This window comes from Salvelinus fontinalis, chromosome 4 (genome assembly GCF_029448725.1).
Source record: "Salvelinus fontinalis isolate EN_2023a chromosome 4, ASM2944872v1, whole genome shotgun sequence".
NCBI classification, from domain to species: domain Eukaryota; kingdom Metazoa; phylum Chordata; class Actinopteri; order Salmoniformes; family Salmonidae; genus Salvelinus; species Salvelinus fontinalis.
Genome location: NC_074668.1, coordinates 1283826 through 1295893, shown reverse-complemented (window position 1 = coordinate 1295893; position 12068 = coordinate 1283826). Strand labels below are relative to the sequence as shown.

Below are 12068 nucleotides of genomic sequence, written 5' to 3'. Positions count from 1 at the left end.
GTATTCCAGAGATCTTACACCTGAGTTTCAAAATGAAGTGAGACACCTGAACACTGTATATGCTGCCACTTTCCCCCCTAACTTGTCCCCTCTTTGTCTCCTGGATGCAATTTGTAAGATGCAGCTGCAAAGCATTTTTGGAGAAGTGTGCATTGCTTTATTTAAGTATGTTTTGCACAATGCCTGTGACTGTTCCTGGTGGTGAGAGAGTTTTCAGTAAGCTAAAACTGATAAACTACTTGAGGTCCACTATGTCCCAGGACAGGCTTTGCAGTCTTGCCATGCTATCCATTGAAAGTCAGTTAGCTAGAAAGCTGGACTTCAAAGACTTGATCAGTGACTTTGCTAGCAAGAAGGCTCGGCGCTGGGCTCTTGGGAGTAAGGCTGAGCAAGGCCCAGTGATAACTGTTAAATGACTATGGATATTGGATCACTACACACATGATGCCCACAGACTGAGAACAAGATATATCTCAAAGTAATGGCTGGATTGACATAACTTTTGTTGTGCACAATCAAGACCCCAAGTGGAAGAAACCTGTTGATTTGGTGACCTCTTGACCTTTCCTCTAGCGCCACCATCAGGCCTTTTCATTTCCATTTTGTTTTCCATTTTCCATTTCCACTTTTACAGCAGCTTATGTTCTAGTTGGTACGTCTACTTAGTTCAAACATCTGCTGCTGATTTTATTATTTTGTTTGTTATATCATTCTATTGATGATAAAGTTAATTTATTTTAATTATAAGAGGTTAATGTATATTCAAGTTATATTTATTTTAAGTTATTCATTAATGTTAAGATAATTTTTCAGTGTAAGACTGTAAAAGATGGCCTTTAGCACATTTCTTATAGAGGGTAGCAGTCTTGCATCAAATAGTGAATTCCACTCTATACAGAATGTTTCATGAATGTCTGCACAGTGTTATATTTTCACAGCTCGCTGTCAGTAAATATCGCACAGTAAATATTGGACTACAAGACAGTTGCAAGCCTGCAAAGGTAGAGTTATTTAAAGCTTTGAATGTGTCGATTGGGTTCTGGAGGTGTGCGGTTACAGCAGTTGTGCAGGGTTGGTGTGGCCTGTGGTGGTTGGGTCCAATGTGATATCTATTCATGGGGCCCACAATCCTTGGCGGCGTCACTGCCAGCAGGCCTTGTTTGGGTAATTAGCCTAAACTGAACACATGCAATGGATAGAGAGAACCAGACAAACACGTGGCTAACGCCCCAAAACCTACATCTCATATTGAGGCCAGGCATCACAGGCTGAAATGTTTTTCCAATAATATTAGCATTTTCAAGAAAGTACTTGATGAAAATGTATATATTGTTTTACTTAATCATACTACCTTCGTCAACATTTTCATAAATGTTAACCCCTTTATAATGGACTTACATCAATACTTTTAAAAGCTCACTTCATTAAATTACACATCATTGTTTTAACTTGAAAGAGCTGGTGATTGGGTCTAGGCATCAGAAGGATTCTAGAGCTGGTGATTGGGTCTAGGCATCAGAAGGATTCTAGAGCTAGTGATTGGGTCTAGGCATCAGAAGGATTCTAGAGCTGGTGATTGGGTCTAGGCATGAGAAGGATTCAAGAGCTGGTGATTGGGTCTAGGCATCAGAAGGATTCTAGAGCTGGTGATTGGGTCTAGGCATCAGAAGGATTCAAGAGCTGGTGATTGGGTCTAGGCATCAGAAGGATTCTAGAGCTGGTGATTGGGTCTAGGCATGAGAAGGATTCAAGAGCTGGTGATTGGGTCTAGGCATCAGAAGGATTCTAGAGCTGGTGATTGGGTCTAGGCATCAGAAGGATTCTAGAGCTAGTGATTGGGTCTAGGCATCAGAAGGATTCTAGAGCTGGTGATTGGGTCTAGGCATCAGAAGGATTCTAGAGCTGGTGATTGGGTCTAGGCATCAGAAGGATTCTAGAGCTGGTGATTGGGTCTAGGCATCAGAAGGATTCTAGAGCTGGTGATTGGGTCTAGGCATCAGAAGGATTCTAGAGCTGGTGATTGGGTCTAGGCATCAGAAGGATTCTAGAGCTAGTGATTGGGTCTAGGCATCAGAAGGATTCTAGAGCTGGTGATTGGGTCTAGGCATCAGAAGGATTCTAGAGCTGGTGATTGGGTCTAGGCATCAGAAGGATTCTAGAGCTGGTGATTGGGTCTAGGCATCAGAAGGATTCTAGAGCTGGTGATTGGGTCTAGGCATCAGAAGGATTCTAGAGCTGGTGATTGGGTCTAGGCATCAGAAGGATTCTAGAGCTGGTGATTGGGTCTAGGCATCAGAAGGATTCTAGAGCTGGTGATTGGGTCTAGGCATCAGAAGGATTCTAGAGCTGGTGATTGGGTCTAGGCATCAGAAGGATTCTAGAGCTGGTGATTGGGTCTAGGCATCAGAAGGATTCTAGAGCTGGTGATTGGGTCTAGGCATCAGAAGGATTCTAGAGCTGGTGATTGGGTCTAGGCATCAGAAGGATTCTAGAGCTGGTGATTGGGTCTAGGCATCAGAAGGATTCTAGAGCTGGTGATTGGGTCTAGGCATCAGTGTCTTTGTCTTTAACTGCCATTTCCTGAACGTCAGACACTTCCCACATGCCAACGGGTTTCTCTCAGCCTCAGAAACATCTGCATCTACTACATGTTGTGTGGTTATCCTGAGATACAGTATTTTCCCCAGACTGGTCAAGAGGGAATTGTTGATAAAGTATATTGTACGTTTAAAAAAAAATCTAGATAACATTTTCTTTGAATTTCTCAGCACGTCTTTAGTATTTTACTGATAGAAAGATGAAAAAAAATGTCCGGTCGTGGAGCATCTTAACAAATTTAAACCAAAATATTTAGGCTGACTTCAAATCATCCAATGTCCAGAAAAATGGATTACCCTGATATGCAAATACGTGCATATGAGATATTGCCTCATTTGCATATTTTAATAACGTAGTTCAGAAAATGTTTAATACAAAAAAGTATTATAATTTGTGTCAACATTCAACTGGTAAAAGTTGACTGTGATATGATTAAGGGTAAAGAATTACCCTATGAGGGTGTGGTGCCTGGCCTTAAACTCTGTCATACTTCAAACTGGTACACCCCCAGCTCTAACATGACACACATAAACTCACACATGCTGGCCAATCCGGGATGCACATACATACACATTCTCTGAATGAGTTCCACTGAGTACGTTTTCCACCCTGGTCTTAATCTTTTGTGGGCAGATTCTGTAGACTGAAGAATCTGTAGGGACTGAGAGTTTCCTTTTGCGAGGGTGGAGACTTCACAAACTGACCTAACTCTCAACTTCTAACAGGTTGACTACACCGCTCGTGTCGCGGAGGCGAGCGTTGCAAAATAAATTTAGAAATCTATGTTATTCAATTATGGCACGCGCGCCAACGAGCATCTGCGTTGCCAAGGGCTAAAATAGAAGTCAGTTCTATTTCTGACGCAGATCGCGCTGCAAGTCCTACCTCTCCCATCTCCTCATTGGTTTATAGAAGCAGGTACCCACGTGCCATCTCCTCATTGGTTATACCCACGTGGGTGACTGAAAGACGAACGAGGTCAGTGGCGGTAATGCACCTAATTTATGAAAGTTGCCAATCGCATTACGAAGTCAAGAGAAGAAAAAGCCTGGGAGGAAGAGAAATGACTAGAAACGATTCAGTTGACCTTTTATTGTGTAGATTAATTGGTGGAGTAGAGGACCTTGTGCATTTCAGGTAAAATAACAACTCAATGTTTATATCCCAGGACAAATTAGCTAGCAACAGCAAGCTAGCTAAAAGGGACAAATTAGCTAGCAAGTGCAAGCTAGCTAGCTAAATAGCCATAAATGTTTAATGCTTTTCGACCTGTCCCCAAATTAATATCATTGGTTCAGAGTTTGTTTTGATATTTTAACCTGCGTGTCGTGATCGAGTCTGGTGTGGAGGGACAAAATAAATGTATGCGCGATGGCGGTTTGGGTTCCGTGTAAGTTAATCATGCAGCAGACCAAATTACTTGAGATTTTACTTCTGGGTTAACCCGAGATTACCCTGGTCTAAACCTAAGTGGCGTGCCTACGCCGGGCCTGCCTACGCCGGGCCTGCCTATAGAGCGGCAGCTATCCTAAGGGTTAGAATACCCGAGCTGACAAGGGGAAAAAGCTGTTGATGTGCCTTTGAGCAAGGAACTTAACCATAATTTGCTCCAGGGGCACCGTACTCCTATGGCTGACCCTCTAAAGCAACACATTACATTGTACCTATCATACTACTGTGGCTGACCCTGTAAAACAACACTTATCATACTACTATGACTGACCCTGTAAAACAACACATTACCTATCATACTACTATGACTGACCCTGTAAAACAACACATTACACTGCACCTATCATACTACTATGACTGACCCTGTAAAACAACACATTACACTGCACCTATCATACTACTATGACTGACCCTGTAAAACAACACCTATCATACTACTATGACTGACCCTGTAAAACAACACCTATCATACTACTATGACTGACCCTGTAAAACAACACCTATCATAATACTATGACTGACCCTGTAAAACAACACCTATCATACTACTATGACTGACCCTGTAAAACAACACATTACACTGCACCCATCCAGTGTATGTGACTAAATATATATTTTGTATAATCATCATTAGCAAAGAGCCAAACCCTAGAGTTATTGTGTGTTACACACCACACCACAACCACATCACAACCCCACCACCACACCTCCACCACACCACCACACAACCCCACCACCACACCTCCACCACAGTTTACATCAAATCTCTACAACACAACCACACACCATATATTCCTATTTTGAGTCAAACACACACACACACACACACACACACACACACACACACACACACACACACACACACACACACACACACACACACACACACACACACTTTAAAGAAAGGGAAATCTGCAAACAAAGGACATCCTTCCTCCCCTCCCCCTCTCCCTTCCCCCTTCCTCCCTCTTCCATCATCAGGACTATACTTCCAGGAACAGGGCTGGGATTCAGAGCAGACCTCCTCAGAGATGGTTCACCCTGAGCAGCTACAGAGACAGCCAGCGAGGGGTGTGGTGGAGATGGGCATCATTACCGTAATAACATCTTTAGTATTGTGTTTAGTCAAATGTTAGGAGCCAGAACGGCTTTTTACAGAATATTGTGTGGCTTTGAAATGAAACAAAGAACCTCTCGTTATTGCTTTTAGAAAGAATTTATTTGTGTTTTTTCTTCTTCTGGATTACTCGAAAGTCTTGATTACTGTTGTTAGTAGGGTGTCCAATGGTTACCCTGTCTAAGAAAGTCCCCATATATACGACGGGATGTCACTACCAACCTCGTCCCGCCCTTCTCCATGTTTCCTCCCTCCTTCTCTCAGCCTTTACACTGCTTTATGAATGGCAGATGTACTTGTCTGCTGCTATAGTAGTGTGTGTGTGTGTGTGTGTGTGTGTGTGTGTGTGTGTGTGTGTGTGTGTGTGTGTGTGTGTGTGTGTGTGTGTGTGTGTGTGTGTGTGTGTGTGTGTGTGGTGTGTCAAAAGCTTCTCTGTGATTGTGTGTGTGTGTGTGTGTGTGTGAATGTTCACTGAATAAAAAGAGCCTTTGTCCTCCTCACACAGAGACACACACCACCACGGTCCGGCCCGGGATCCAATGCCTGGCCCGGGATCCAAACCCACGTTCACAACACTAACGTACACAGTCAATTGTACTAACTAACCTGTGTATGTGTGTGTGTGTGTGTGTGTGTGTGTGTGTGTGTGTGTGTGTGTGTGTGTGTGTGTGTGTGTGTGTGTGTGTGTGTGTGTGTGTGTGTGTGTGTGTGTGTGTGTGTGTGTGTGTGTGTGTGTGTGTGTGTGTGTGTTCCTTCGGCAGGACAGCGAACATCCACCCCTATTTCCTCTGTCATTGGAAACAACGGAGCGTTAGGATCACTCAGTGATCTCACTGGTTAAAAACAGAACAGGAGTCACACTGTCTCTGATCCCTGTGTCAGGGCTAAAGACAGCACATCACCCTCTCTGATCCCTCCTCTCTTCCTTCTCTTACCGGCCTATAGGAAGATTACTCTCTTTACGTAACATAGTAAGCTTGATGTACAAGTAGCCTCTAGTGAAATGTCTACTAAGTGTACTGTAGTGTAAACACAGGTAAGTAAAGCATGTAACTTCACTCTCTGTCCGCAACGCAGGGTGAATGTTGTATCTGTGTTCTGTAACGTCGTCTTCACATTCTGTAGACTGTCCTTGGCGGTGTACATGATCCCTGCTCGTGTCCTGTCCCTGGCGGTACATGATCCCTGCTAGTGTCCTGTCCCTGGCGGTGTACATCATCCCTGCTAGTGTCCTGTCCTTGGGGGTGTACATGATCCCTGCTAGTGTCCTGTCCTTGGGGGTGTACATGATCCCTGCTAGTGTCCTGTCCTTGGGGGTGTACATGATCCCTGCTCGTGTCCTGTCCTTGGGGGTGTACATGATCCCTGCTAGTGTACTGTCCTTGGGGGTGTACATGATCCCTGCTAGTGTCCTGTCCTTGGGGGTGTACATGATCCCTGCTCGTGTCCTGTCCTTGGGGGTGTATATGATCCCTGCTAGTGTCCTGTCCTTGGGGGTGTACATGATCCCTGCTCGTGTCCTGTCCTTGGGGGTGTACATGTACATTAAGCTGCCTCATGCCAAATAAACAGGAGACAGGCATACTTTTCTTACTCACCTCCCTATAGTCACTGTCTAGTGTCCTCCCTATCGTCACTGTCTGCTGAAATCATAGCCCCACTGTGAGCCAATTAGAATATCTGTCAAGAGGTGTGGACTTATAAGGCACAGGTTTTATATCACAACTGTTACATTAAGGCAGAGTTGCTGCTTCAAGACCCTCTATTAGCCTCTTATTAAATATGAACACCGGCAGATGCTCCAATCTTCCATAGACAAGGAGTGTTGGCCCAGTGTATGTGTCTAAGGTAGCATCCCAAATGGCAGCCTATTCCTTATATAGGGCACTTCTTTTGACCACGGGCCATAGTGCACTTCCTCAACAAAAACAAAGGAGCTGAACGTGGACTTCAGGGGTACAGCAGAGGGAGCACACCCCCTATCCACACTGACAGGTTCTCATTGACAGGGCTTTTCACCCTCAGAGAAGGTGAAAAGCTTTCTTGGTGTACACATCACTGACAATCTGAAATGGTTCCACCCACACAGACATTGTGGTGACGAAGACGCAACATCGCCTCTTCAACCTCAAGAGGCTGAAGAAATTTGGCTTGGCTCCCTAAGACCCTCACAAACGTTTACAGATGCACCGTTGAGAGCATCCTGTCGGGCTGTATCACCGCCTGATACGGCAACTGCACCGTCCGCAACCGCAGGGCTCTCCAGAGGGTGTTGCTGTCAGCCCAATGCATCACCGGGAGAACACTGCCTGCCCATCAGGACGTCTACAGCATTCGGTGTCACAGAAAGATCAAGAAGATCATCAAGGGCCTTCAAATTTGTGGATTCGGCTATTTCAGCCACACCCGTTGCTGACAGATGTATAAAATCGAGCACACAGCCATACAATCTCCATTGACAAACATTGGCAGTAGAATGGCCCATACTGAAGAACTCAGTGACTTTCAACGTGACACCGTCATAGGATACCACCTTTCCAACAAGTCAGTTTGTCGAATTACTGCCCTGCTAGAGCTGCCCCGGTCAACTGTAAGTGCTGTTATTGTGAAGTGGAAATGTCTAGGAGCAACAGCGGATCAGCCGTGAAGTGTTAGGCCACACAAGCTCACAGAACGGGACCGCCGAGTGCAGAAGGGCATAGCCCGTTAAAATCGTCTGTTCTCGGTTGCAACACTCACTACTGGTTTCCAAACTGCCTCTCTTCATCATCTGGCAGTCCGACGGACGAATCTGGGTTTGGGGAAAGCTCCCTGCTCCAATGCATAGCGCCAACTGTAAAGTTTGGTGGGGGAGGAATTATGATATTTGTCTGTTTTTCATGGTTTGGGCTAAGCCTCTTAGTTCCAGTGAAAGGAAATCTTAACGCTACAGCATACAATGACATTCTAGACGATTCTTTGCTTCCAACTTTGTGGCAACAGTCTGGGGAAGGCCCTTTCCCGTTTCAGCATGTCAATGCCCCCGTGCACAAAGTGAGGTCCATACAGAAATGGTTTATCGAGATTGGTGTAGGACAACTTGACTGGCCTGCACAGAGCCCTGACCTCAACCCCATCGAACACCTTTGGGATGAATTAGAACGTTGACTGAGAGCCAGGCCTCATCGCCCAACATCAGTGCCCGACCTGACTAATGCTCTTGTGGCTGAATGGAAGCAAGTCCCTGCAACAATGTTCCAACATGTAGTGGAAAGCCTTCCCAGAAGAGTGGAGGCTATTATATCAGCAAAGGGGGGAACAACTCCATAATAATGCCCATGATTTTGGAAGGAGATGTTGGACAAGCAGGTGTCCACACACCTTTGGTCATGTAGTCATATACACACACACACACACTCCGGACTCCAACATTCCTCGTCCTAATATTTATATATTTCTTAATTCTATTATTTTACTTTCAGATTTGTGTGTACTGTTTTGTTAGATATTACTGCACTGTTGGCGCTAGGAACATAAGCATTTCGCTGGGTATGCAGTAGTGGAAAAAGTACCCAATAATACTACTTGAGTAAAAGTCAAAAAGTATTTAGTTTTAAATATACTTAAGTATGAAAAGTAAAAATAATTTCAAATTCCTTATATTAAACAAAGATATTAAACAAAGCAGATGGCCCCATTATCTTGTTTTCTTTATTTACGGATATCCAGGGGAACACTCCAACACCCAGACAATTTACAAACGAAGCATTTGTGTTTAGTGAGTCCGTCAGATCAGAGGATAACCAAGGATGTTCTCTTGATATGTGTGTGAATTTGACAATTTTCCTGTCATGCTAAGCATTCAAAATGTAATGCTTTTGGGTGTCAGGGAAAATGTATGGAGTAAAAAGTACATTATTTTCTTTAAGAATGTAACGTTAGTGGAGAAAAAAGTAAAAGTGGTCAAAAATATAAATAGTACAGTACAGATACCACCACAAAAAAATATTTATGTAGTACTTTAAAGTAATAAAACTTAAATACTTTACACAAATGTGTGTATGTGTAACAGTATAACTTTAAACCGTCCCCTCGCCCCGACACGGGCGCGAACCAGGGACCCTCTGCACACATCGACAACAGTCACCCACGAAGCAGCGTTACCCATCGCTCCACAAAAGCCACGGCCCTTGCAAAGCAAGGGGCAACACTACTTAAGTCTCAGAGCAAGTGACGTAACTGATTGAAATGCTACTAGCGCGCACCCGCTAACTAGCTAGCCATTTCACATCCGTTACACTCACCCCCCTTTCAACCTCCTCCTTTTTCCGCAGCAACCAGTGATCCGGGTCACGGCACCAATGTAACAGTATAACTTTAAACCGTCCCCTCGCCCCGACACGGGCGCGAACCAGGGACCCTCTGCACACATCGACAACAGTCACCCACGAAGCAGCGTTACCCATCGCTCCACAAAAGCCACGGCCCTTGCAAAGCAAGGGGCAACACTACTTAAGTCTCAGAGCAAGTGACGTAACTGATTGAAATGCTACTAGCGCGCACCCGCTAACTAGCTAGCCATTTCACATCCGTTACATATGGACCAATAAAATTTGCTTTGAAAAGTAGCGCACTATGTTGGGATATAGGGTTCCCTTTGCCTTATCCTTTACCCCCTTCAGTCACTCAGTCTGTTTCTGTCGCAAAATACTGAAGAGCTTTGATTGTAATCTTCTCCTTCTATAGAGCCAGGACAAGTGGGAACTTGATCTGAACAGGGTGGAGACAGACAGAGTTAAGCCGCAGCCGGGCTGCAAGAGGCCTGTGGCGAGAATAGGCAAATACCGAGCCATATGTGACATATTCCCACATTTAAAGCCTATAGGCTACTATTGTAATGATTGCCTCGCTCTGTCTGTGTTGGAATCAATTCGGGACACTACAGTTCTGATTAGCCAGAATGAAGATGGAAATATTTTTCTTTTACATTTATTTAACAAGGCAAGTCGGTTAATAACACATTCTTATTTGCAAGCGCCTAGGAACAGTGGGTTAACTGCCTTTTCGATCTAGCAACCTTTTGGTTACTGACCCACCGCTCTAACCACTAGGCTACCTGCCGCCTCTGATATGCGGGTTTTATAACTGGAGGATAGGCAACACAGACAGGCTTAGTTGCATCTCTCGCTCTCAATTCATCCGGCTTTATTGGCATGGTAAACATATTAATATTGCCAAAGGAAGTGAAATAGATCATAAACAAAAATTAAAATGAACAATCAGAAATGAACAGTGAACATATTTCTCTGTCAAGCTTCTACAATGCAAAGCAGGAATGACCACTAGCCGATATAGATGAAATAATAATAAGAATTTTAATTTGTAAAGATTTTTCTACTAACCAAGGCGCAAAATAATAAAAACAATCCAAACCACAGAACACAGACAACGAACAAAACTATATACAGATGTTGTCAGATCCGGAGGACATGAGAACAGAATTAGCAGAGGTTCCTGGAAGCTTTTCTGAACAGCACGGTCTTGAGCTGTGTCATGGAGGAGAACAGAGACTCTGAAACCATAGTAGTGTCTGGAAGTGCGTTCCACAGCCGCAGAGGCGACAATAAAAACGCGACAATAACAACACAAAGCAGCTATAAGAGACATATAGCACAAGAACAAGCGCTGCTTTGTTGTCACAAGTCTCAACGTAGGGTACGCTATCAGAAATAGTCTGAGTATTTCACGTAAATACATTGCTTAGGCTAATATAGAGCATCTATAGGCTGGGTCATTCTACGAAATGATTCCCTTTTTGCGTCCCTTTGATATTTTAAGTAGAAATTGTGCAACAATATTTAATTTTCAAAAAGCCTGTTATATTCAATGAAGTGCCCTTTCATATAGACCACATGGAGAATTCAGTACCAACACCAAGATCGAAAAGACTATTGTTGGAGACAATTTTGTAAAGGTTTAGAGCAGATCGAGGCCCGTTTCATGGCAACGTATGATTCCTCCACAGAAAGGTTAGGCTACAGACTAAGATCCGCTACTGGCTACTGTAATCTGAAATGCATCCGAAACGATCTAGGCCTATTATCAATAACGAAATTGTTTTGTTGCAAGACCGGTTTTTGCTGCTCCTTTACCGTTATGGTGCTACGGCGTGATTTTCCAGCTTCCGATGTGATGCTGTCCGAGCAATGCTGCATTGCTTCTCCCTCTCACCCCGTCTTACCATTATATCACAGCCTTCTACTAGAAAGACACAAAGACGACTATACTTACGTTTAAGCAGGTTGTCAACGATGTTATTATCTTGTCAATAGTATCCACATTGTCCTTTGTTGTCAATAATCACGCGAATAATAGGCCTAATCCTTGACGCTTGGAATATGTTTTTTTTTTTTTGCTCGCGTCCAGCGCTCGACAACGCAGCAGCAGCGCATAACAGGGCTGGACCTACAGTACGTTCTTACGTCAACCCCGATTCAGCTCAGCCCACTCTCATAGGGATTCGGTCAGGTCCAATACCGGGAGGATCAAGTAAAATACCTCAGCCGTTCTGGAGGTTAGCTACCCGCGTTTGGGCGACCCGCAGTTAGGTGGGGGTCAACCGTGGGCGGTTTCTTCTACGACATTAACCCGGTTTCCATCCAACCTTCTTATGCGAGTTAGGTATGTCGGACAAAACATTGTAATGACAGGCCTGATGGAAACAGAACATTTTGCGGTAAACTTTCCAAATAGACAAGGTGAGCTATTTTTTGTGTCGGTAAAATTAATTATGCGTGAAATGTAGGTGGAAACGCTTGTATTCACAAATGTTGATATAATTACCATTAATTACCATCGATACTTGGCTGCCGTTTAAATATCATCATGTAATCTCATCATGTAGGCTATAAATGCGCTCTAG

At 44.1% G+C, this 12068-nt stretch overlaps 1 protein-coding gene across 6 annotated transcripts in view; it reads right to left on the bottom strand.

The window, feature by feature from the left end:
• Positions 1-12068, bottom strand: part of LOC129852963 (AP-4 complex accessory subunit RUSC2-like) — a 59378-nt gene extending 47310 nt beyond the window's left edge. For all 6 annotated transcript variants that reach the window (XR_008759056.1, XR_008759058.1, XR_008759057.1 and 3 more), the window contains exon 1: positions 11438-12068. The gene's annotated coding sequence lies outside the window, so the exon portion shown is untranslated. The remainder of the gene's footprint in view (positions 1-11437) is intronic.